The sequence below is a fragment of the Scyliorhinus torazame genome, chromosome 5 (genome assembly GCF_047496885.1).
Source record: "Scyliorhinus torazame isolate Kashiwa2021f chromosome 5, sScyTor2.1, whole genome shotgun sequence".
NCBI classification, from domain to species: Eukaryota; Metazoa; Chordata; class Chondrichthyes; order Carcharhiniformes; family Scyliorhinidae; genus Scyliorhinus; species Scyliorhinus torazame.
The window spans coordinates 161,452,033-161,478,746 of record NC_092711.1 but is presented as its reverse complement, the minus strand read 5'-3'; the positions used below and the strand labels follow the sequence as shown (position 1 = coordinate 161,478,746).

The following is a 26,714-nucleotide window of genomic DNA, read 5'->3' as shown; positions in this document are numbered from 1 at the left end:
ACCCAACTCTGACGTGAGGTAATGGTCACTTTGGGGATAAAAGTAGAGGTTCTGAAGATCTTCCTTGTTGGCCAAGTACTGAAGACTCCTGAGGCCGAGTTCCAAATAAATTACTGTGAAAGAAGGAGCTAGACTCCCGAGGCTGAATTCCACAAGAATTACTGTCAAAGGAGCCAGAGAGGGTTACGCTTCTACAGACTGATCACCCACATGAAGTTGGAAAAGTCAATGTCTTAAACTTGTTCAGTAAACATTTTCATTTAATAAACTTATTTTTAAATTTACTATCCAGACAATTCTGATTTTGTCTTAATTGGTTAAAGTCTTGTCTGAACCAAAGTGAATTTATTAAATCGCAAGTTGGGTGTGGCTCAAATCAATAAAGTTCCAGATAACAAGATCAGAAAACATAAACCTTCAATTCAAAAAATTACATGTCTATAGCGCCTTTCACAACCACAGAACGTCCCAAAGTGCTTTACAGCCAATGAAGTTCTTTTAAGTGTAGTCACTGTTGTAATGTAGGAAGCGCGGCAGCCAATTTACACACCGCAAAATCCCACACACAGCAAATGATAATGAGCAGATGATCTGTTTTTAGTGATGTTGATTGAGGGATAAATATTGACCAGGACACCGGGGATAACTCCCCTGCTCTTCTTCAAAATAGTGGCTGTAGGAACTTTTGCATCCACCTGAGAGGGGCAGACAGGGCCTCAGTTTAACATCTTGTTTGGAAGACAGTGCAGCGCTCCCTCCGTGCTGGGACCAGGAATGTTGGAATTGGTTTTTGTCCACAGGTCCCTAACTGGGTCTTAACCTTCTGATCCAGAGGTGATAGTGCTGCCCACTGACCTATGACTGACACTAGCTAGAAAGGAAAAGTTACGCTTTAAAACCCTCCACCCTTTGCCTCCGATGCCTAAATCTAATAATTAAAACCCAGTATAAATAGCATATATTTCACTGACAAATGTTGAAGTGTTGATTTTGAGCCACAAGTTTTAACTTCTCATTTCCTCCTCTGCCCCTTTCTGTCTCTGTCGCTTGTATCAATGACAGCCAGGTGACGGAGCTGAGGGCTGAATTTAGCTGAGAAATACAGGAGCTGTGCCTCATTTGGGAAACTGCCATGGACGTCGCACTAATAGAGAGACAGGAAGGTGCTGGAGGACTGACTGGGAAATGGACCTCCAACCAATTGTTACATTGGTCACTATTCCGATCCCAGACCAGACCCCAACAGAGGCTCGGATACTGGACCAAAGCCCCAATATTTCAGTTTATTTGTCAGACTGTGCGGAAAGAATGATTCGCTCCAGGAGTGATCGCATGAAGAAATAGGGCTTGGTTGTTTTTAAAATAAAACTTTCTTATGACTACAATTTAAACTTTTTAACTTCACACCCAAAAACAACAGCTTACAATTACCCATTTAAACGTCACTACTCAATCTCCCATTAAACAACAGGAAAAGAAAGATACAGCTCTCAATCTATCTTACTGTGGGAGAATTGTGGACCCAGAATTCAACTCCTCTCTCCAAATCTTTCTCCAAAAACTGCTCTCTAAAGACTTTTTAAATGTCTTTCTGCCTTCCTCGGTTCCACCCAGCAATGCCCTCATCTCCCCAAGCTGGAAAACAAATGAGCTCTGACGGTTGCAAAGTACAGTAATTCCACAAGTACTTTCCCAGTCAAACCACAGTCCATTAGCCCAGACTGAAAACACATTCCTTTGACAATTTCACCTTCTGGCTACTAAAAACACCCAGGCCCTGCAAAACAGGATCCTTCTTTAAAATAAAAAAAGGGCCAATGCAGTGAACCGCACTCTAACCCCACGCTTTTAACCCTTAAATTGCCCAATACATTTATAATCAAATTTTCCTAAAATCTTCCAATCGTCACACCTCCCCCTTTAAAAAGATGAACCAGCGATGTACGCAGATGGCTTTATTTTTCTAAAAACTTTTTGAATTTTAAACATTTCTTATGATTACATGAAATGAAATGAAAATTGCTTATTGTCACAAGTAGGCTTCAAATGAAGTTACTGTGAAAAGCCGCTAGTCGCCACATTCCGGCGCCAGTTCGGGGAGGCTGGTACGGGAATTGAACCGTGCTGCTGGCCTGCCTTGGTCTGCTTTCAAAGCCAGCGATTTAGCCCTGTGCTAAACCATGCTAAGCTATGTGCTAAACTAAACATGCAACTTATACTCTGTAATATCGTTTTACATTTTTCAACAGGCAAACATACATGCGAGTGTAGTAAGTATAGTCCATTTTAGTCTTCTCACATGTCACCATCGCGAGCATAAATTTATCCACTCCTAGATTTCCAAAGACTGGGACGCCCTCCAAGATTACACAAGAAAAGCTTCAACAATTCAGTGATATGTAGTTGCCTGGCTCTGACAGCAGAATTCTTCACTTGATGGTCAGACAGGTTGCTATCGATGCTGCAGCATTCATCATCTGTTCTTCACATTTATCAGCTGCTTTGTATTCTGTGTCTGTTGAGGATAGCCAAAAATAATTGGCAATAGATGCAGGTGAGATGTTTCCCCGGGTTGGAGAGTCTAGAACCAGGGGACAGAATTTCAAAATAAGTCACTTTGGATCGGTCTCGGAGGAGACATTTCTTTACTCAGAGGGTTGTGAATCTTTGGAATTCTCTACCCCAGAGGGCTGTGGAAGCTCAGTCATTGAGTGTGTTAAAAGCAGAGGCTGACAGATTTCTAAATACCAATAACATGAAATGAAAATCGCTTATTGTCACAAGTAGGCTTCAAATGAAGTTACTGTGAAAGGCCCCTTGTCGCCACATTCCGGCACCTGTTCGGGGAGGCTGGTACGGGAATTGAACCCTCATTGCTGGCCTTGTTCTGCTTTACGAGCCAGCTGTTTTAGCCCACTGTGCGAAACCAGCCCCTACACAAAGGGATATGGGGATAGTGTGGGGGAAAATGCATTGAAGTGGATGATCAGCTATGATCGTATTGAATGGTGGAGCAGGCTCAACGGGCTGAATGGCCAAGTCCTGCTCCTATGTTCCAATTATACAAAGATAGGAAGGAAAGTAAATTGTGAAGTGGACATAAGGAGACTAAAGTGATATAGATAGGTTAAGTGAGTGGGGAAAAAAATCAGCTAAATGGAGAATCATGTGGGAAAAGGTGTAATTGTCCATCTGGGTAGAAAGAATAAAAAAAGCTTATTATCTAAATGGTGAGAGATTGCAGAGCTCAGATTCAGAGGGATCTGGGTGTCCAAGAGCATGAATCACAAAAGGCGAGTATACAGATACAGCAAGTAATTAGGAAAGCTAATAGAATGTTATTGTTTATTGTGAGGAGAGTTGAATACAAAAGTAGGGAGGTTATGCTTCAGTTGTATAGGACATCGGTGAGACCACATCTGGAGCACTGTGTACAGTATTACTCTCATTTAAGGAATGATGTAAATGTGTTGGAAGCAGTTCAGAGAAGGTTTACTGGACTCATACCTGGAATTGGAGGCTGGTCTTATGAGGAATGATTGGACAGGCTGGGCTTGTGTCCAATGGAGTTTAGGTGAGTTGATTGAACTGTAAAAGATCCTGAGGATCTTTGACAGGGTGGATGTGGAAAGGATGCTTCCTCTTGTGGGAGAATCTAGAAATTGGAGTCACTTTAAAAGTAATAACTTGCCCATTTAAGGCAGAGGAGAACTTTTTTTCTCTGAGGATCGTGAGTCTTTGGAACTCTCTTCCTCAAAGGGCAGTGGAAGCAGAGTCTTTGAATATTTTGAAGGCAGAGCTGGATAGATTCTTGGTAAGCAAGGGGGTGAAAGGTTATCGGGAGGGTGGCCGGTATGTAGATTTGAGGTTACAATCAGAGCAGCCGTGAACTTATTGAATGGTGGAGCAGGCTCGAGGGGCCGAGTGGCCTACTCCTGCTCCTAATTTGTGTGTTATCACATCCTTTATAATAGATTGTAGCATTTTCCCTCCTACTGATGTCAGGTTAATGGGTCTGTGGTTCCCCGTTTTCTCTCTCCCTCCTTAAATAGTGGGGTTACATTTACCACCTTCCAATCTGCAGGAACCATTCCAGAATCTGTAGAATTTTTGAAAGATGATCACCAATGTCTCCACGATCTCTACAGCCACATCTTTCAGCACTCTGGGATGTAGAGCATCAACTTTGTGGGATTTTATTAACTTTCAACCCACATGAATTTCTCCAATACTACTTTGTCACTAATACTAATCTCTTTCAGTCCCTATTGCTCACTAGTTCCTTGGTTCCCTTGAGTTTTTGAGAGATTTTCTGTATCTTCCTCCATGTAGACAGACACACATTGTTTAGTTTCTCTGCCATTTCCTTATTCCCCATTATAAACTCTCCTGTCTCTGCCTGGAATGGACCCACATTGGTTTTTGCTAATCTTTTCCTTTTCACATTTCGATAGGAGCTTTTACAGTTCTCCCCAGTTTGCTCTCAGATTCTATTTTTTTGGTTTAGCAGTTTCTTGGTCCTCCTTTGCTGAATTCCAAACAAGTTCCCAATCCTCAGGCTTACTACTGTTTTGGCCACTTCAAGAGGCGCTTCCTTTGATCTAATGGGATCTTTAACTTTGATTTGTGTTCCTTAAAGGAATCTAGATTTGCTGTATTCTGGAAAATGAAAGTCACCAAAGGACCATGGGCTGCTCTCCCCTTTGAGAGAGAGAGAGCTTACTGGTGATGACTTACTTGAGGGTCACCAGACTTCAGGTGAGGGGCAATGTTGAGAAGGCTGGGCCTTCATGGATAACCTCTGTACGGGAATTGAACACATGCTGTTGGCGTATCTCCGCATCATGAACCAGCCAACTGAGCTAACTGACCAGCTGGTAAATATGTAACATTTCCTTTAATATTAGCTATTCTCTGTTTCCCAATCCACCTCAAACAACTTGCCACTCTGCAGGGGCTGTTTAGCACAGGGCTAAATCGCTGGCTTTGATAGCAGACCAAGGCAGGCCAGCAGTACAGTTCAATTCCCGTAACAGCCTCCCCGAACAGGTGCCGGAATGTGGCGACTAGGGGCTTTTCACAGTAACTTCATTTGAAGCCTACTTGTGACAATAAGTGATTTTCATTTTATACCCTCGTAGTTTTCTTCTGTAAGGAACACCCAAATAAATTAAACAGGAAAAAACATTTAACCACCACAGTCCATCTCCATGGCAAGGTGGCGTGCTTTGGGGGTTCCAAACAGAAATAGGAACTAAATATCTTCAAACTTACAAATACTCTTTCAGTCTGTGATCCTCGTGAAATTTAGAACCAGGCAATTGCAACAAATATCAAAGACCATCAGCCCACTGGCGGCAATGTCGTGAGACCGGCCAGTCCAGTAGAAAGAAATCATCTGACCATCTCCATTGACCAACTATCAGAATGAACAAAATGCAGTCCTGGATGTCATTGAAGCAGAAACAATAACAGAATCCAACCCCTGTAATCAATTGTGAATTTGGTGGCGAATCAGCAGGTGCGATGAATCACAGATTTCTTTCCCAGGCTGAGAGCACGAGTGGCCTTTATCCAGTGTGAAGTCGTTGGTGTGTCCACAGGCTGGATGAGTGAATGAATCCTTTCCCACACTGAGAGCAGGTGAACGGCCTCTCCCCAGTGTGAACTCGCTGATGTGACCGTAGGCTGGTTGAAACTCGGAATGCCTTCCCACACTGAGGGCAGATGCATGGCCTCTCCCCAGTGTGAACTTGCTCGTGTGACTGCAGGGTGTCTGACCGAGTGAATTTCTTCCCACACTGAGAGCAGGTGTATGGCCTCTCCCCATTATGAACTCGCTGGTGTTTCTTCAATATGGATAGCTCAGTAAATCCCTTCCCACAAGCAGAGCAGGTGAATGGCCTCTCTCCAGTATGAACTCGCTGATGTTTCACTAGTACGGATGAAACACGGAATCCCTTCCCACACTGAGAGCAGGTGAATGGCCTCTCCCCAGTGTGAACTCGCTGATGTTTCTTCAGGCTGCATAACTCAGTGAATCTCTTCCCACACTGAGAGCAGATGAACAGTCGCTCCCCAGTGTGAATTAGCTGATGATTCCGCAGGTTGGATGAATCACTGAATCTGTTCCCATATTGAGAGCAGGTGAATGGCTTCTCGCCGGTGTGAATTCGCTGGTGTGCCCGCAGGTTGGATAACACAGCAAATCCCTTTCCACACAGAGCAGGTAAAGGGCCTCTCCCCCATGTGAATGCATCGATGAGCTTCCAGCACAGATGGGGATCTGAATCCCTTCCCACAGTTCCCACATTTCCACGGTTTCTCCATGTTTTGGGTCTCCTTGTGTCTCTCCCGGTCGGACAATCAGTTGAAGCCTCCTGCACAGAACACGTGTACGATCTCTCCCCGCTGTGAATGGTGTGATGTTTTTTTCAGGCTATGTAACTGGTTAAATGAATGAATGAATGAAAATCACTTATTGTCACAAGTAGGCTTCAATGAAGTTCCGGTGAAAAGCCCCTAAGCTCTTTCCACAGTCAGTGCTCTGGAACACTCACTCGGGTGTGTGTGTCTCGGTGCTTTTCCAGTCACACTGATGATTAAAATATTTTGAAGCCAACAGAACAGACAAATATTTCTCCTTCTAGATTCAAAGGCTGATGATATTCAGGTCCCAAGGAATAGAGTGGCTCCGCCACATCGAGAGGTTACGTTTGAGATTTCTGTCTATAATTCCTCTTCTAATATCCTATAAAAGGAGTTTACAAAATGAGTTTACAAAAGTGTAGGATAGAAATTCAGAATCGACAACTCTCATTTCTATGGAACATTTTTTCCTCTCTCATTCCCCAATACCGAGTCTCCAAAAACTACCCCATACGTCATCTTCAGGGAGCGGATTCGGAGGGGCGGAGTGACAGAGCTGTGAGCATTGAGAAAGAGACCATTCTTTTAGCCAGACAAATAAATGTGTCAAACTGAGGGAGCAAAGGATGTCAATGTCTTTAAGAGAGAGAGAGACCTGGGCCAAGCTTTCCAGAGTCTGCACCCTCCCTGGATTCACTTCCTTTCCCTTCAGTTGCTGCAAGTCACCAATTGAAGGTGAGAATGAGAAAATAAAGTTTTACTCACAGATGTTGGAGACGGGAGGTGTGAAGCTCAAGCTCATTCTGAGTGAGGAGCAGCAGCTTTGCTGGGTCGGAATGAGCAGGTTAACAAGCTCAATTTCCAAAGTCCGCAGGCAGACAATGAAGGAACTCTGATTGGCAGGCGGAGAAGAGTCCTTCCGGTCCTCTCAGTTTGCCATTGGTCAATACCCCTGCATGTGGGTCAAGGGGCGGGGCCTCCCCGCACATGCGCACCTACACCGCCCTTTGAACATGCGCAATCCTGGACCTCGGGGGAGATCACCGAGCGGCTTCTCACTCTGGCGGGAGCAATCAGCCAGTTGCCTGGAAACCTTGTCTGGAGGAGGTGTCGGGGGAGGGGGAACAATGGGGACGGGACTGCGCACTGGAACCCGCAGACGTCACCGTGGAGCAGAGTGATTTGGTATTGGTTGATTCAGGCACGGCTCCGTTGTGACGTCACAATTCGGAAGTTGGACAATGAGTTTCAGACTAAAACTTCCTCCTCATCTGGGAGCTCAGTGTTTCCCCCTTTCCATTTCCTTTCTCATTCTGGGGAGACATTGGTGACTTGCAGCAACTGTAGGAAAGGAAGCGAATCCAGGGAGGGTGCAGACTCTGAAAAGCTTGGCCCAGGTCTCTCTCTCTCTCTCTCTCTCAAAGACATTGACATCCTTTGGTCCCTCAGCTTGACACATTTATTTGTCTGGCTAAAAGAATGGTCTCTTTCATACTGTTCACATTAAAGTGATTAAGCCATTTATTATTATTTCTTGTCTTCTGATATAGTTCTGTGAATAAGTTCTCTATTTTATTACAGCACAGAAGGAGTCCATTCAGTCACTTGAGTCCATGCCGACTCTCTGCAGAACAATTCAGGCTGTCACATTTCCTCTCGATATCACCATACCTCTGCAAGTTTATTTCCTTCACGTGCCCTTCTACATTCAGTTTCAAATAATCTTATCGTCTCAACTTGCACCACGAGGTAATGAGTTCCAAGTCATCAGCACTCACTGCTGAAATAAAGTTCTCCCCCACTGCCCCATATGTCTAATCATGGGTTAATATTAGATACAGCAGAGTGAGAATGGAGGGAGTATGTGGGATTGAGATTTACAGCTTTAGGGGAACAAGGGAAGAAAAATATTCCATAGAAACTAGACTTGTCTTCTGAATTTCTGTTTTATTTGACAGTGATGATATTTATAATCTCCTTTTCCAGTACATTAGAAAGTGAGGATTTACAGACAGAAATCTGAAAGTAAATGTTGCATCTGGGTCTGACAAAATCACTCGATTCCTTGGGACCTGAATATGATCGGACTTTGAATCTAGATGTAGAAATGTTTGTCTGTCTCAAGAGATTTTAAAGCACCAAGACACACAGACACCTGGGTAATTGTGTTCCAAGGAACTGACTGGAAAAAGCGTCAACCAATTACTTTGTTTTATAAATTTAGAATACCCAATGATTTTGTCCAATTAAGGGGCAATTTAGTGCGACCGATCCACCTAACCTGCACATCTTTGGGTTGTGGGGGTGAGACCCACGCAGACATGGGGACAATGTGTAACTCCACACAGACAGGGGGCCGGGATTGAACCCGGGTCCTCAGCGCCCTAGGCATCAGTGCCAACCACTGCACCACCGTGCCGCCCTGATGTTAACCAATTACACAGCCTGAAAAAACATCGCACTATTCAGAGTGGAGAGAAATCCTGCATATTTTTGCTGTGGACGATGCTTCAACTGATTATGAAACCTGGAGAGTCTCAAGGACGCCTGCACTATGGAGAAACCCTGAAAATGTGGGCACTGTGGGAAAGGATTCAGATCCCCATCTGTGCTGAAACTCATCAATGTCGTCACACTGGGGAGAGGCCACTCACCTGCTCTGTGTGTGGGAAGGGATTCACTCAGTCATCCCACCTGCTGCCACATCAAAGAGCTCAAACCGGGGAGAAGCCATTCACCTGCTCTGAATGTGGGAAAGGATTCAGTAATTTATCCACCCTGCAGACACAGTAGTAAATTCACACTCGGGAGAGGCCTTTCAAATGATCTGCATGTGGACAGGGATTCACTAAGTCATTCAGCCAGATGATAGACCAGTGTGTTCACACTGGGGAGAAAGTGTTCACCAGGATGTGGTGTTCACCTGCTCTGCTTGCAGAAAAGGATTCCGTGATTCGTATAGCTTTCTGATTCATCAGCGAGTTCATACCAGGGATCGGATTCACTCAATTATCCAGCAGTTGACACTCCAATGAGAGAGTGTCATTGGAGAGACCGTTCACCTGACTGACTGCGGGAAGGGATTCACTCGGTTATGGGAAGCGACTTTTTGTGGATCATTTCAAAGGAGATGTACTCTCCCAGACTCAAAGAGCATCAGCCCACTGTCAGCAAGGTCGTGAGAACGGCCAGTGCAGCAGAAAGAAACCCTCTAACCATCCCACCTCACCAAGTGTCAGAATGAACATGGTTCAGTCCTGGGTGTGATTAACAGCAGCAAAAACAGCAGAATCCAATCCCTGTCATCACTTCTGAACACTCTTCTGTCTCAACAGGATGCATAGCAGAGTGAATCCTTTTCCACAAATAGATCAGATGAACAACCTCTCTCTGCTGGTGTGTCTTCAGGGTGGATGAATCACAGAATCCATTCCCACAATCAGAGCAAGTGAATGGCCTCTGTCCGATGTGGATTCATTGGTGCATCTGCAGTTTGGATAATTGAATAAATCCTTTCTCACACTCAGAGCAGGTGAATGGCCTGTCCCTGTGTGAACCCGCTGGTGTTCCAACATGTTGGATGACCTTCTAAACCTCTTCCCAAGGTCAGAGCAGCTGAACGGTCTCTCCTCAGTGTGAGTGCACTGGTGGGACATCAGTTCTTGAGAACTTTTGAAGCCACTCCCACAGGCAGAGCATTTAAAGGGACTCTCATTGGTGTCAGTGACTTGGTGTATTCACAGGTTAGAAGAACGAGTGAATTGCTTCCCACACACAGTGCAGGTCAAAGGCCACTCCCCGGTGTGAACTCACTGGTGTGCCAGAAAATTGAATGACTCACTGAATCCCTTCCCACACTTTTTGCAGGTGAACGGTCTCTCCCCAGTGTGAACTCGCTAATGTGTCAGAAGGGTGGATGAATGTTTGAATCTCTTCCCACAGTGAGAGCACATGAACGGTTTGTCCCCAGTGTGAGCTCATTTGTGTCTCTGTAAGTGGGAATCCCTTCCCACACACAGAGCAGGTGAATGGCCTCGCCCCAGTGTGACTGTGTTGATGAATTTCCAGCTTCGATGGGGATATGAATCCCTTCCCACAGTCCCCACATTTCCATTGTTTCTCCATGGTGCAAGTGCCCTTGTGTCTCTCAACATTTAATCATTTGTCCACACACATAACACGTGTTGGGTCTTGAACCCAAAAGAGAAAATGCTGGAAAAACTCAGCAGGTCTGGCAGCATCTGGAAGGAGAGAAAAGAGCTAACGTTTCGAGTCCAGGTGGCCCTTTGTTGGGTCTTTCCCTGCACCAATTCTTTATGTTTTCTTCAAGCTGTATAACTGATTAAAGCTCTTTCCACATTCAGTGCACTGGATGTCCTCTGTCCTGCTAGTGGGACAGGACATATCAGCAGAGGTGGTGGCACAGTGGTACACAGTCGGGAGGGAGGGAGTTGTCCTGGGGTCCATTCACTCTGGACCCCATGAAGTCTCATGTCTTCAGGTAAACATGGGCAAGAAATCCTCCTGCTGATTTCCACATACTGTCCAGCCTCAGCTGATGAATGAGTATTTCTCTATGTTAAACACCATCAAGGGCACAGAATGGACTCTGGGTGGGGGACTTCAATGTCCATCACCAAGAGTGGCTCAGTAGTATCATTACTGACCAAGCTGGCCGGGTCCGAAAGGACGTAACTGCTAGACTGGGTCTGTGATAGGTGGTGAGGCAAAAAATTACCAGACCTCATTATCACCAACCTGCAGATGCTCTGTCCATGACAGTCTCGGTAATAGTGATCACTGCACAGTCCTTGTGGAGACAAAGTCCTCTTTACAGATTGACTTTACAGGTTGTGTGGCACTACCACTGTGCTAAATGGGATAGGCTTTGAACAAATCTAATAACCCAAGACTGGGCATCCATGAGACGCTGTGGACCATCAGCAGCAGAATTGTACTCAATCATAATCTGCAGCCTCATGGACCGGCACATCCCCCACTCTACCATTACCAGCAAGCCAGGGGATAAACCCTGGTTCAATGAACAGTACAGGAGGGCAAGCCAGGCGCAACACCAGGCATACCTAAAAATGAGGCATCAACCTAGAAGCCAAACAGCATAAGCAGCAAATAATAGACAGAGCTAAGCAATTCCACAATGAATACATCAGTTCTAAGCTCTTCAGTCCTGCCACATCCAACTGTGAATGGAGGTGGACAATTAAACAACTCACTGGAGGAGGAGGCTCCACAAATATCCCCATTCTCAATGATGGATGAGCCCAGAACATCTGTGCAAAAGACGTTTGTAACAATCGTCAGCCAAACATGCGAGTAGATGATCCATCTCGATCTATTCTGGAGGTTCCCAGCATCACAGATGTCAGTCTGTAGTGCCCTCGGCACGACTATCTCCAGCTGCTTCATCAATTACCTTCCTTCCATCATAAGGTCAGAAGTGGGGATGTTTGCGGATGACTGCACAATGTTCAGCACCATTTGTGACTCCTCAGACACTGAAGTAGTCCACATTCAAATGCACTAAGACCTGGACAATATCCAGACTTGGGCTGACAAGTGACAAGTAACATTTACACCATACAAGTGCCAGGCAATGACCATCTCCAATAAGAGTGAATCAAACTATTCCCCTTTGACATTCAATAGCACTACCATCACAGAATCGGCCAATAATGGGATTGAAAGTTTCAAATCTCCAGGGCCTGATAATCTTCATCCCTGAATACTTAAGGGAGTGCTCCGAGAAATAGTAGATCTATTGGTGGTCATTTCCCAAAATTCTTTGGACCGGGAATGGTTCCTACAGATTGGAGGGTAGCTAATATAACCCCAGTATTCAAAAAGGGAGAGAGAGAGAAAACAGGGAACTATAGGCCAGTGAACCTAACCTTGATAGGACGGAAGTTGCTGGAGCCATGGTAGCACAGTGGTTAGCACAGTTGCTTCACAGCTCTAGGGTCCCAGGTTCAATTCCCGGCTTGGGTCACTCTGTACGGAGTCTGCACATTCTCCCCATATCTGCGTGGGTTTCCTCCAGGTTCTCCGGTTTCCTCCCACAATCAAAAGATGTGCAGGTTAGATGGATTGGCCATGTTAAATTGCCCTTAGTGTCCAAAAAGGTTGGGTTGCTGGGTTACGGGGATGGGGTGGAGGCGTGGGGTGCTCTTTCCAGGGGCCGTTGCAGACTCGATGGGCTGAATGGCCTCCTTTTGCACTGTAAATTCTGTGAGTCCATTATCAAGCATTTCATAGCACAGCATTTGGAAAGCAGTGATGCAATCAGACAAAGTCAGCATGGATTTACAAACAAAAATCATGCTTGACATATCTACTAGAATTCTTTGAAGATTTAACTAGTAAAATTGACCAGGCAGAACCATTGGATGTGGTTTATTCAGACTTTCAGAAGGATTTCGACAAGGTCTCCCTGAACAGGTGCTGGAATATGGCGACTAGGGGCTTTTCACAGTAACTTCATTGAAGCCTCCTTGTGACAGTAAGCGATTATTATTAGAGCCACGGGGCACATATGAACATGACCCGGATGAGCAGGGGTGGAGGATAGGTGTGGGCCGTGCACGGGTGGGCCCGCAAACCATGTCCACATTTTCTGGGTGTGTCCAGGGCTTGTGGGACTCTGGCAGGGGTTTGGTGACATCATGTCGGAGGTACTGAAGGTAAGAGTGGTCCTGAGTCCAGAGGTAGCGATCTTTGGTGTGTCAGAAGGCCAGGAAGTCCAGGGGGTGAGAGGAGGCGTTGCTGGGGAGCTGTTTATGTCAGATGTTGGCTGGGCTTTGGGTGTGTCATTGTTCATTGTGTTAAAATTTATAATATAAATGCCTCAATAAAATATTTAAAAACAAAAGAAAATGTGTCAGGTTTAAACCGCATGTCACTCTCCAGGGAGACAATTAAATATTTGATCAATTAAATTAAATAAACTAATGGAAACAAACTGATTAGTGCAGCTGCTGCCAGACTTTCCAGCTGTTCTGACACAGCTGCAATGTGAAATAGATCCCAATTACATCCCTTCATTAACTATAACAGAATAATAAACGTTGGGTTGGAATGATGAAAACGGGACGTGTGCGCGGCTTCAAGCCGATAATGTCGAGTTAGTGGTTTAATGGATGATTGACCAGAGCCCTAATGGGAAACACGGTCAGGTTCTCCCCGTGATTATTTACTCAGTGCCAGTGATGTGATGGCATCACAGCCCCTTTTACAAATATCTCTGAAACTGTGCACCCAGCTTCATTCAAACATCTGTATATTCATCAGGAGTGTTTTGTTATGCTCTTGACGTAGCATAACTGCTTCCTTGATGTGCACTCTGACAAAGGAAGGCTCAGACTTGGAGATAGCTTTAACACATTTATTACTGTTAACGATTCTCCTACTTGGATTCAACGCTATTGCTAATCCTTCTATGGCTACTCAGACTGACGAACCAGTCTGCTACAATCCACATGGTGGGTGTGATGTTCAATCAACCCTGTGTCTGTACCCACTGAGTGTCTGGAAGGAGGAAGATCATGTGTGCTGTGTCCTTATATATGGGTTGGTGTAATGCCCCCCTGTATTAGTGTCACCTCTGTGTGTATCGTGAATGCCCATTGGTCGTGTCCTATCTTACTGGCCTATTGGTTGATTGTCTGTGTGTCATGTCTCTGGTGCTCCCTCTAGTGTCTATCTAGTCTACATGTATTTACATTAACCCCTTGTGTATTTACAGTGATGGATAGCACCACAAGGAGCATTTCCAGTTCCGTCCAGTTGGTTTCAATGTGGGAAGTTCAAGTTCAGCGCCGTTACTTTTAATGAATCCTCGCCCAAATCAGAAAGGTTACATTGAGTCCAGTTCTGCAGGACAGCGTTCATTATAGACAGTCCCAAGTCAATGTGATTACATTCAGTGAGAGGTCCAGTTACAGACGGACACATTGAGGAAAATCACGTTTAAATAACCGACATAGTAGGTCCAGTTCATCATGGTTACTTTCACTTTAGTGCCCAGCACAGAATCAATGAAGTGTTACTGCACGGAAGGAGGCCATTTGCTCCATGGTGTCTGAACCGGCTCTCCAAATGAGAATCATGATTTAGGGCCATTCCCCTGCCTTTTACCCGCCCCCCTACACATTGTTGTCCATTCCCGCAGAAACGTGGCAGCCTCCACTGTGTCTGAGCTAATTCCACATCAGAAAGAAAGCCCTGAACATGTCCAGTTAATTGTGGTTAACTTGAGCTTGGGAGGAAAGTTCAGCAAGTCTCCGATCCATGTTCAGAAATCAGGTCAGTCCAGAGCCCCAGGGGGGTGGACATTAGTGTGAGCGGATCCAATTCAGTGATAAGAAATCAGTGTGCCGATATCTAATTTAGTTTTATTAACGCGCACCACGTCCATTCAGCAAGTTTAGACATTGTGGGAGGCGGAGATGAACCCGGTTGAATGCAATGTGCACGGCTCCAGTTAAACTAATAGATTGAGTGTGGACAGAGCTGTCAACACAGTGTCCACAATACATTCATATTCTTCTGCTTCTCTTTCTGCATCTGCTCCTTCTTCTTCTCTTCTTCTTGTGGTGTTATGCAACACTGTAAATACACAAGGGGTTATTGTAAATACACTACGACTAATGAAATACGAGAGGGAGCACCAGAGACGTCATGACATGCAGACATACAGCTAATGAACACATAGAGTAGGACACGACCAATGGGCAGTCAAGACACCCAGAGATGACACTACCACAAGGGGCCATTACACAACCCATATATAAGGACAGGGCACATGCTCTGTCTCATTTCCACAGGCGGCACTTAGAGAGTAGGACAGGGGCAGATGAACTGAAAATGAAATGAAAATCGCTTATTGTCACAAGTAGGCTTCAAATGAAGTTACTGTGAAAAGCCCCTAGTCGCCACATTCCGGCGCCTGTTCGGGGAGGCTGTTACGGGAATTGAACCGTGCTGCTGGCCTGCCTTGGTCTGCTTTCAAAGCCAGCGATTTAGCCTTGTGCTAAACAGATCAGAAGCATCACACCACCACGTGGCTTAGAGCAGACTGGTTAGTTAGACTGAGTTACTATAGCAAGATTAGCAGGTGAGTCAAACTCACAGGGAACTGTGCTAATGGTTCAATAAATCACATTGAACTTGCTTCAAAGTCTGGAGTATCTTTTGGTCAAAGCTGCATCGAGTTGCAGCATATGTTATCCCAGAGTACATAACACAACACTTCTTATTTAACATTACTGTCTCCTGGAACCTCCGGGTGGTGGGACGGGCACGGCCGTGGCTGGGGGGGGGGGGGGGGGCGAGGGAGTGAAGGGGGGAGGGTTTCCAGGTTTGGGGGTTGGCGTGGGAAGGACAGTCCCGTCGGCTGGGAACAGCCCGCCATGGTAGGGCGGCGCCTAGGCCACGGCCGCCATTAGGGCAGCCAGGCTGATGGGCACCGGCCCTGGGCGCTGGCTGACCGCAAGCCCCCGGCAGTGCGGTTGGTTGCCGGACCCACCCTCCCGGGGGGGGCGGGTAACCCAGCCAGCGGCACTCACCGGTGGGTAGGTCCAGGGCTTCATCCATTGCATCAGTGAGGACACTGCCATCCATCGATGGCGCTAGCAAGAGGGTCAGGCAACAGGAGACAGGGCACAGAGGGTGCAGCAGGAGTGGGTGTGTGTGGCGCAAGCGTGGCATAACCGGCCAACCAGGGCGGCTATGTAGCCCATGGCATTTGGTTGTAGGGGGGGGGACATGCGCACTGGTTAAACCTGTCGTCTACCCCCCACCCCCTACAGATCATAATGTTTGGGCACCAGCCAGCGATGTTGGCCGCCGTGGTGGGGGCCGCTGTCCTGCCTGCAGCCCTGTGGCAACATTGGCGCAGGCTGCTCAGAGAGGTGGCTGCTGCAGAGGGACAGGCTGGCGAAGGCCAGGTGGCACCCACTTAGGCTGGAGGGCTGCCCACCCGCTAGGGGCAGAAGGAGGAGAACAATGACGGGGGTGGGGCACAGAATGGGGATATCGATGTGGATGGATGGGGGAGGAGGAGGTGGTGCCATGGCGCCGGAGGTGCCCGATGAGGCCTCGGGTCTACTGGCGCCGCATGTCCTTCGAGGACCTGCCACACAGGGCATGCAGGAGGAGACTCTGGATGAGCCGGGAAACTGTATATCTGCCACCTGATGGCACACCTGGCAACGCGTGGAACTGGGGGAGGGCATGCTATCCCGGGGGCCGTCACGGTTATGGTGGCCCTGAACTTTTATGCCACAGGGTCGCTCCAGTCGCCGAGTCGGGACCTGACCGGCATCTCCCAGGGATCGGTACACCGCTGCATTCGAGCAGTGACGGACGCCCTGTACCTCATCGCGTACCGCTACATCCAGTTCCCTGTGGACCAGGCCCACCAGAATGCCCAGGCGGCAGGCTTCGCAGCCGTGGCCAAGATACCCATGGTCCAGGGGGCGGTCGATGGGCTTCACGTTGGCATGCGACCACCAGCGGATAATAGGAACGTCTTCATGAACAGGAAGGGGTCCTACTCCATGAACATTCAGATGGTCTGCGACCACCAGATGAAGATCCTGCACATCTGCGCCCAGTATCCAGGCCAATCGTTCATCCCCGCCATGTTTGAGGGACCCCCTCGAGAAAAATTTCTCGCCACACAATTACTAACCTCTGAGCTGAGCGCAGCAGTTTCAGTGTGGATAGCTTCAGTACAACACAGTTCAATTCGCTGTGGATCTCCTCACTTGTGCTCTGCAGCATTCAGTGTGGTCAAGAGAAGTCACTAGAGCGGGACTGGCAGCCGCTCTCACAGTTATCTGCTCAGCTGACATGGTCCAAGCCAGACACGCTGCTTTCAGTGGATATTTTCCCACTGGACTGCACGTGGATTCAGTGTGGACGGGTCCACTTCAACGCTTAAACAATAGACAAAAGTGTTGAAATTCTGAGCAGGTCAGAAAGTACCTTTGGAGAGGAATGGATTGTATTTTCTTGTCGTGAAGACCCTGCACCAGTTAACTTCAGCCAGTTTGCACTGGGTTACCACAAGAACAGTTCAGCAGGGTTCTATTCACAGTGAACATGGTTAGATCAGCACATTCAGTCTGGACAGGACTAGCTGTGCTCTGATACACCACACCAACTGGCTCTGTCAGAATATTTACATAGATTGTCTAAACATTACATGTAGATTCTGCCCAACTGCATCCGTGACAGTCCTCACACCGCCACCTTGCTCTTTTCACACTGAGGAAAACATCGTTTAGCATCAATCAAAGATTTTTAAAATTCCTTTCACATGAATGCTGACTGGGTCAGTATTTATTGCACATCCGTCCTGCCCTCCATTGCAGGCGGCAGGCAAGGGTGGGCATTAGTGAATCAGATGGCTTTTACCAGAATCGTTGCTTGGCCATTGTTTGACTTTGAATTCCAGATATTTATTGATTTCTAATTTCACCCCTACCTTGGCTGGATTTGAACCCTGGATTTGCTCTGGGTCACTGGGCCAGTGACAACATCACCGCGTCACTGTCTCCCCAGTGTCTGCCAGCAAAATAATGGATACATCTGAGTTCGAACGCTTGCGTTCCCCTAGGGTATTTGAAATATTATTTTTGTTACTAGTTTTCCCAGGTCACCGACCGCATCTCGTTCCCCACAAGCTGGTGACTCGTTCAGCGCCGTTTCCTCTTCTCGCCATGAAATGGAACCTTTCATCAATATTGTCTGAGATCTGCAGCCTTTCATCGCCGTTATATTTATTTATGTCTCCCGTACTCGACGTTCATGTGTTTATTTCTGTGTTAGGCCATCGAATAATAAACCAAATGCCCACCCCAGCTGCTACTTGCTGGATGAGATGAATCCAGTGATGTTGATGGCAGTAAGAGTTCAAATTCAGTGGCGCTGGAGATAATCTTTCTGTTTTATCCCGACTTAGAGAAGGTGCAACACAGCTGGAGAATTGCAAATGTCAGGCCTTTGTTCAAAAACAAAAGATTTTACGAATAAGCTCAGCAATACAGACCACTCAGTTTAACTTCGGTGCTGCGAAATTCCTGGAAACAATTATTCGGGATAGAATTAGTAGTCACGTGGAAAAATGTCGATTGATTAGAAAGAGGCAGCATGGATTTCTAAAAGGGATAATTGTGTTTAAATGAATTGATTGAGTTTTATGAAGAGGTAACGGCGAGTTCTGGTGAGGGTATCGATATTGAGATGTTGTACATGGACTGTAAAAAGCCATTCGATACAGCGCCAGACACAATACTTGCGAGTAACAGGAAACAGAATAATGGCCACTGGGTATGTTTTAGGCTTCAGGAAGGTGGAGTTCCCCAGGGGTACATATCGCGACTCTTGCTGTTCCTGATGTACATTAATGTTCTCGATCTTGGTGTGCACGGACAATTTTCATTGTTACGGAGCATTCGGAATTTGGAACATTGTAAACCTTTAGGGGGCAAAAAGGCACAGACAAGTTGTTGGAGTGGGCAGAAAGGTGTCAGCTGGAGTAGAATGTGGAGAAGTGTATGGTGATGTTTTATATTAGGAAGAAAATGGAGTGAAAATATAAAATAATGAGTGCAACTGTAAAGGGAGGTGTGCAGGAGCAGAGGGTAAAAGGTGTCTATGTGTATAGATCATTGAAGGTGGCAGGAAGGTGGTGAGAGCAGTTCAGAAAGCAGATATCGTCCTGGGCTTTATTAAAAGGAGCATCGTGTTAAACAGCAACGAGTTTATGCTGAACTGATACAAGACACTAGTTAGACCTCAGGCCTACACCACAGATTGCGACCTCATTGGAGAGATCTTTCATGTTTAGCAAAACTACGACAAATATCCTATTTTATTGATCCATAGGAAAAGTGTCACCTCCATCAATATATTTTCTCCCGGCGCCCTGGAAAAGCAATGTCATTATTCTATTGTTTCCGTACAGGAAACAATGCTGGCCGCACGGTACCCATGCTGTCTTACTGCAATCTATCATTATTGCTCTTAGACCACAGTATTTTCACCAACAACAAATGTGAAACAGCTGCATTTTCAAAACCAAGGACTTAACATGGCAATGGTGTGATTTTAATTAAAGCTTAGCCAAGGACACATGTGTTAGGATAGAAATGTCTCTGTTAATTTGGATATTGTCTGGGGAACTTTTCGAATTGGCTTAAATATCAAGGTATATTGTATTGTCAGTATGTATGTCTAGAGCGTCTATGAAGGTTATGGGCATGAACTAATTTGATCCGTGTATGATAGAACAGGGTTGGATCAGCATCTGGAAGCACTGATCGAAATGATTAGTAACTTGAAGGGATTGAGATAATTTGAATGTCCTTAATGGCCAGCAGAAAGCAGAAAGAACAACACTAAAACTCTTCTAAATTCAGCCTTGTGGAATGGCAAATCTTGCCGAACAAACTCCTTCAAGGTAAGTAATGGTTTAACATGAAGATAAAGAAGACAATTGCTGTCAGGCTCCTTCCCACCAGTATTGCAGATGGAAATGTCCAACATGAAGATCAACTATTCCTGAACTATCGCACTCGGCTCTCAAGGCAATGCGGGGTGCACCGTGAATGCTGGAATTGCCAGACACACACACACTCTGTGATGCAATGACAAAGCGAGTGTCAGACATGGATAGGGAGTTGCAATTACTGAAAGGAACAATTGTACAATAATTTCAAGCCACATCTTAAGGAAATTGCTGCCTCCAATATAGGCTCAGATTGATTTAATTATTCCAGATCACAATCCTGATTACGGTTGTAACTCCTGGAGCTGGAATCCTCCTGTGGTCGGGATTCCCCTTTCCCGCCGGCAGCGCACCCCGGCCCACGGCTTTCCCGGAGGCTTCAATGGGAAATACCATCGACAAGCGGCGGGAGGATAAAATCCCGCCTCGGCAAATGTTCCAGTCTGGAACTGTGGATATGATTCAAGAAGTCTCCATGTTGCTGCACAATCTAATTGTTTGCATTATGGATGCAATTCCATTGACCATCAAATCCGGCGAGTGCACAGGAAACAAGAACTCGCGGGTTAGCCACATCTACGGGGACACAGTTGCAGGATAACACGGATTGGATGCTGAAGTTTGAGGGGATTGTGGGATTCGAGCAGATTAGGAAGAGGAACATATTTGGAGCGGGTCCTATTGAATATCAAGGATGGAATCGGTGTCACAGTTATCCATGACCTTGGTTCAGGAGATTAGGACGATGAATTCGGTTGGGTGGAGATGAGGAATATTTGGCGAAATAAGTCACTAGTGGGAGAGGTGTAAATGCCCCAGATGGTAATAAACATGCGAGACAAAGCAGACAACATAAACAGTAGATGCACGTGTGAAGGGATGACAATAATCATGGACAACTTTAATAGACATTTAAGCTGGACAAATCAGATTGGCTGTAGGAATTTGTTGGATGAGTTAATGGAAAGATTTTGAGATTGTTCCTCAGAGCAAGTTATTGAACAAACCAGCTAACATATATTAGTCATGATGTGGAGATGCCGGCATTGGACTGGGATGAGCACAGTAAGAAGTCTTCCAACACCAGGTTGAAGTCCAACAGGTTTGTTTCAAACACTAGCTTTCGGAGCACTGCTCCTTCCTCAGGTGAATGAAGAGGTAGGTTCCAGAAACATATATATAGACAAATTCAAAGATACAAGACAATGCTTTGAATGCGAGCATTTGCAGATAATTAAGTCCTTACAGATCCAGAGAGAGGGCTAATCCCTCTTTAACCAGGGATTCACACCTCTATAACCTGGGATTACCCCTATCTCTGGATCTGTAAAGACTTAATTATCTGCAAATGCTCGCATTCTTAGCATTGTCTTGTATATTTGAATTTGTTTCTATTTATGTTTCTGGAACCTACCTCTTCATTCACCTGAGGAAGGAGCAGCGCTCCAAAAGCTAGTGTTTGAAACAACCCTGTTGGGCTTTAACCTGGTGTTGTCAGACTTCTCACTATATTATATTAGAGTTGGCACCGTGTAACGTAAGGAGGATGAGTGAGTCCAAGACTCGTGTCTGAAACTGAAATAAGAGTAGCAATGTGGGTGTGAAAGCTGAGCGAGCTGGAGTGAAGCTGAGAATAGGCCGGAGAATAGATCAATTGAGACAGAGTGGCAGACATTAAAGGGGATATTTCAGAATATCCAGGAGAAGTAGATTCCCATTAGAAAGAACAATTCCAAGCACAGGACCCGCATTCCGCGGTTTAATAAATCGTCAGGGAAAGAACAATTATCTAACTGTGCAATGGTGAATGACAGGCCTGGCGATTGGTCGGAATATAAATAACGACAGAGAATAACTAAAAGGCGAACGAGAATAAATGAAATAGTTTGTGAGATGACGGTAGCTGGAAATGTAGCAAGAGTTTGGACAGTGTTTGAAGACAGAGAAAGTGAAGTGAGTGTTAATCCTCTGCACAGTGACGGTGTGAAGATTATAGCAGATCACCGGGAACCCGCCGGTGAATTAGGAAAAAAACACTTTCTATTTACAGTAGAAGGTGCAAAAAACATCCCAGTTAAACATTTAAGTGAGGGATTAGATGACAGAGAGAGGGGGGGGGGGGGGGGGGGGGGGTTACTGGTTGTGAGCACTCACCAGGGGAGCGTCAGGGACAATTTGACGGAGCTGCGGCTGCCAAGTCCATGGACACTAGTGAAGGTCATTTTCGGATCTGAAAAGCTGTGGCTACTGAGACAGCAGATGTGTTCACAGAATCACAGAAAATGCAGTGCAGAAGACGCTATTCAGCCCATCGACTCTGCACCGACATGTGAAAAACACCTGACCTACTTACCTCATTCCATTCCATTCCATTACCTCATGCCAGCAGTTGGCCGATAGCCTTGAATGTTCTGCTGGGCCAAGAGCTCGGCCGGGTTCGTGTTGGTGTCAATTTCCCAACATGGACTGGATTCTGGAAGGACTGCATCAGACATCAAAGGAGCAAATTTCACCCAATATCCAAGAAGGAAGGAGGTAAAAAGCAGGAAACCAAATTCCAGGACGTCTATCAGAGTGGGGGTTAGAATCAGTCAGCAGAGAGGTTACAGCCGAACACTGAGAATAACAGAAGGTAATAAAGAACAAAGTACAGTACTGCATCACGAATGAGACTTCTTACTGTGCCCACCCAAGTCCACCACCGGCATCTCCACGTCAAAGAAAAGTACAGCACAGGAACTGTGAACACAGAAGCCTGATCATGATGCCCTAACTAAAAACAAATCCTACTGCCCTTACTCGGTCCGTATCAATCTCTTTCTTCCCTATTCACGTACCTATCTAGATGCCTCTTAAATGTTGCTAATGTGTCTACTTCCACCACATCCTCTGGCAGCCATTCCAGGCACCCACCACTCTGAGTGAAGAACTTACCATGCACATCTCCCTTCAACGTTCCCCCTCTCACCTTGAACCTGTGCCTCCTTGTAATTGACACTTCCACCCTTGGAAAAAACATCTGACTATCCACCCCTATCTATGTCTCTCACTATTTTGTAGACCTCTATCAGGTCTCCACTCAGCCTCCGTCTTTCCAGTGAAAACAATCCTAATTTATTCAACCTCTCCTCATATCAAACAACATTCGAGATCAGGCAACATTCTGGTGAACCTTCTTTGCACTCTCTCCAAAGCTTCCCCGTCTTTCTGATAATGTGGTGACCAGAACTGGACACAACACTCCAAATGCAATGTAACCGAGGTTTTCTAAAGCTGCAACATGATTTCCCAGCTCCTGTACTCAATGCCCGGCTGATGAAGGCAAGCATGCCATATGCCTTCTCAATCACCTTGGCCACCTGTGTTGCCACATTTAGGCAACTGTGGGCTTGCACGCCCAGATCCCTCTGTATGTTAATGTTCCTTAGGGTTCTGCCATTTACAGAATAATTCATAGCTAGATTTGATCATCCAAAATGCATCACCTCGCATTTGTCCGGATTAAATTCCATCTGCCATTTCTGTGACTAAAGTCTCCAATCGGGAAGAGTCAGTATGGTTTATGCGGAAGTGCGATCATGTTTTAGGGATTTGATTATGTTCTCTGACGGAATGAGATGCTCGGTGGAGAAGGTGGAATGTGGGCTTCCAGAAGGCATTTGTCAAGATGTTTTATACGAAAATTAAAATTCGTGTTATAGTGGGTAACATGTCAGCCTAGATCAAAGATTGGCTGGCTGACAGGAAACAGAGTGTGGACATTTCTCTCTGATCGGCAGGGTGTGGAGGGTAGTGCCCACCGGAGGCTGCGCTGCAGTCGGAACTTTAAAATAAATATGAATGAATTAGACGAGGGGAGCAAAGGCAGAAGAGGCCATTCGGCCCATTGAGTCTGTACCGACCCTCTGAAAGAGCACCCAGCCTAGGCTCACTTTCTCTGCTTGTCTGCGTGGGTTTCCTCCGGGTTCTCCGGTTTGCTCCCACTGTCCAAATATGTGCAGGTTAGGTGGGTTGGCCAAGCTAAATTCCCCATAGAGTCCATCGATGTGCGGATTAGGTGGGGTTATGGTGTTACGGGGATAGGGCAGATAAGTGGGTCTTGGTGGGAGCTCTTTCAGGCGGTCGGTGCAGAACTGATGGGCCAAACGGCCTCCTTCTGCACTGTCGAATTCTCTGGTTCTCTGGAATGTAACTGTGCTGAAATAGACCATTTTGCCCGAATTTTCGACATACTAACAGCGATTTGCGAAACCGAATGCATGATTGCTAAACTGAACATGCTAATACCGAAGGTAACTGTTGGATTGGAACTGCTCTTCCAACACCAGCTTAAAGTCCAACAGGTTTGTTTCGAATCGAACAAACCAGTTGGACTTTAAGCTGGTGTTGGAAGACTTCTTACTGTGCTCACCCCAGTCCAAGTCCGGCATCTCCACATCATCACATTCAATATAACAGCCGTGAACTGGGCAAGTCGGCACAGCGTAACATATCTGAAGTGGGTGGACACACTCCCAATGTGAGATGATTAAACTGTTTCTGTCACAGTGAACACATTGAGCAGTTGGTGATGCTGAATCCTCCCACTGTTATAACAATGTACATGGGGGTATCCTGTGTCATTGGCGCTCTTGGAGTGATTTCCAACTGTTAACATGGGGCATATGTAGCTTTGTGTTAAAGTGGGTGGAAAGTTTGAAAGCGATTTATAACCAAAGTGCAGCCAATTCCTGACCGCAGGGAGAGAATAATCATCAGTGGCGAGGACGTGGACGTGTTTTTTTCTTGGGCGATTTACATTTCTCAGGTTTGTTAATGGTGAAAACCCTTCTTTAGCCTAAACACGATATTCGGGCAGTCACCGTTTCTATTAAAGAAACAGAATGTGTTTTCCTTCATAGTCTCTGGGTATTTCACCTTAGAGCTGTGTCAGATCACATGAAAAAAACATTCGATTTCATCAGAACAAAAACAGCTGTTGCACTAATCTGTGTTTTACAGTAACTTTCATTAAAGTTTAATTTAATTAAGGCTGAATTTGCAGCCCGCTAATTGGTCCCCTGGAGGCTGACATGAGGTATAATAGTGACCATTTTCAGTGAGTTTCAGACCGCTCACAGCTTCTGTTAGAAATGCACGGGGTCCCCAAAGGTCTGGTGTTTGCTGTCTACTATCCGGTGATTGCAGCAATCGGAATTCCAGGTAGAGCGCTCTGGTTAGTTCGTAGCGGCGAGAATTGTTATTTCGCTGTGTGAATTCCCTACTCTTATCAGGAGCGCTTCTCCAATTTACAGTTCTGTTTTCTCCAGTTTAATTAAATATCATTTCATTTCCAACGCCATGAAGTGTTTATTTTACAGAGTTTAGGTTCACTTCTATTACATTATAATGGTTCCACTCTAACAGTGTTTAATTGTAATTTAATATGATGTGATGTAATTTCACAATAACAATGTTGCAATTCATCCCCTTCAATGTTATGATTTCTCCAATTTACCATCAAAGTTTATTTATATTATTGGTAATGCATTATTTGCCGCCTTTATACCATCTTGCTTTGACGGTTACCTCACATCGCTTTCATTGTGTATTTTAATTCGTCCTCACTTGGTGCTCACATTTAACCCAGTAACTTCTTTCCAATTGTGTTATTGACGCTGTTATTGTGGGTAGATATTCACCGTTATCACGGCGTAAATGCAAATCTGTATCATTAATATGTGTGGCTGAATGAACAATAAGTTATATTGGTCTGAATGAGGTTGTGGCGTGGCATTGAGGTAGTAGCTGGTGCTGGAGTCTCACATTGTTATGACAATGTGCATGAAGGTGTATTGTCTGATTGATGCTCTTGGAGTGAAATACCAAACTGTTGTCAGGGGACAGATGGAGATTTTCTGTTAGTGACTTTGTCAGTGACGGTGTGATTCCCACAGATAAGGCATTGTGTGAGAGGATTTAACTGCTGAATAAACACGGCTGAATTGAATGAATTGATTCATTAAAGCAATCCTATTACCCTCTAATGTTGAGACATGTTGGCAGTTTTATCGATGTCCTTGAATGGGTGATGTTATTCTTTGCTGGAACTCCCCGAGCTCAGAGCTCATGTCATCCGTCTCTAACAGTCTCTACATCAGTTTATAATCGCCCGTATTTCGCTGTTATTGGATTTCTAAATTGGTGATTGTTAAAAAGTGATTTTATTTTCTGTTGCTACAAAATCTCTCGGACTGTTTTCATCTTTATAACTTTGTCTACATTGCGTGAAGCCCCCATGCCTGGTGTTATTTCTCTCAGCCAGTGTAAAATGTTTTCATTTCAAACAGCAACTACACAACAGAGTTCCTGCTCAGAGTGCAGTGCATCAATAATAACAGGGCACATTCCGGCAGGGCGTCTTTCTGCAAAGGTGACAGGATCACGGATCAATGAAATAATATCGATGCTATCAGTGATTTTCATGTGAAGAGTTCTGATTTCCCATTACATCTTATCTATTTGGATTCTTCTGCCTCCCCCGCCCGGCGGCTGCAAGATCGCCCTGGGCGGGACGGGGACCACGTTAAGGTCCATTGACCTTGGGTGGGAGTTCCCGGTGGCCGGGCGGGCGGGGCCGGACAATCCCGATTTATTCATGTTATCTGCAGCTTCCTAGACACATGGCCATTGTTCCGTCCCCTCCTTCCGCTTCAGGGTTACTGTATTCGGAGAAGATTGAAACTGGGACAGTGGTAAAGATACTGACCCAATGTCATGGGCCAGTTGGAATCTTTGCATCGTTTTTGTCAAATTAAAACATATCCCAGAATAT

General features: G+C 45.7%; 1 protein-coding gene and 1 long non-coding RNA gene across 2 annotated transcripts in view; one reads left to right on the top strand and one right to left on the bottom strand.

Moving 5' to 3' along the window:
• LOC140422266 (uncharacterized) overlaps positions 1–26,714 on the top strand; it is a 125,540-nt gene that overhangs the window by 36,710 nt on the left and 62,116 nt on the right. The window lies entirely within an intron of this gene.
• Positions 240–7,333, bottom strand: LOC140422286 (uncharacterized). Its single transcript, XR_011947360.1, has 2 exons — positions 7,135–7,333; positions 240–2,581 (listed from the first exon to the last, which is right to left on the bottom strand). It is a non-coding gene; the product is annotated as an uncharacterized lncRNA (long non-coding RNA).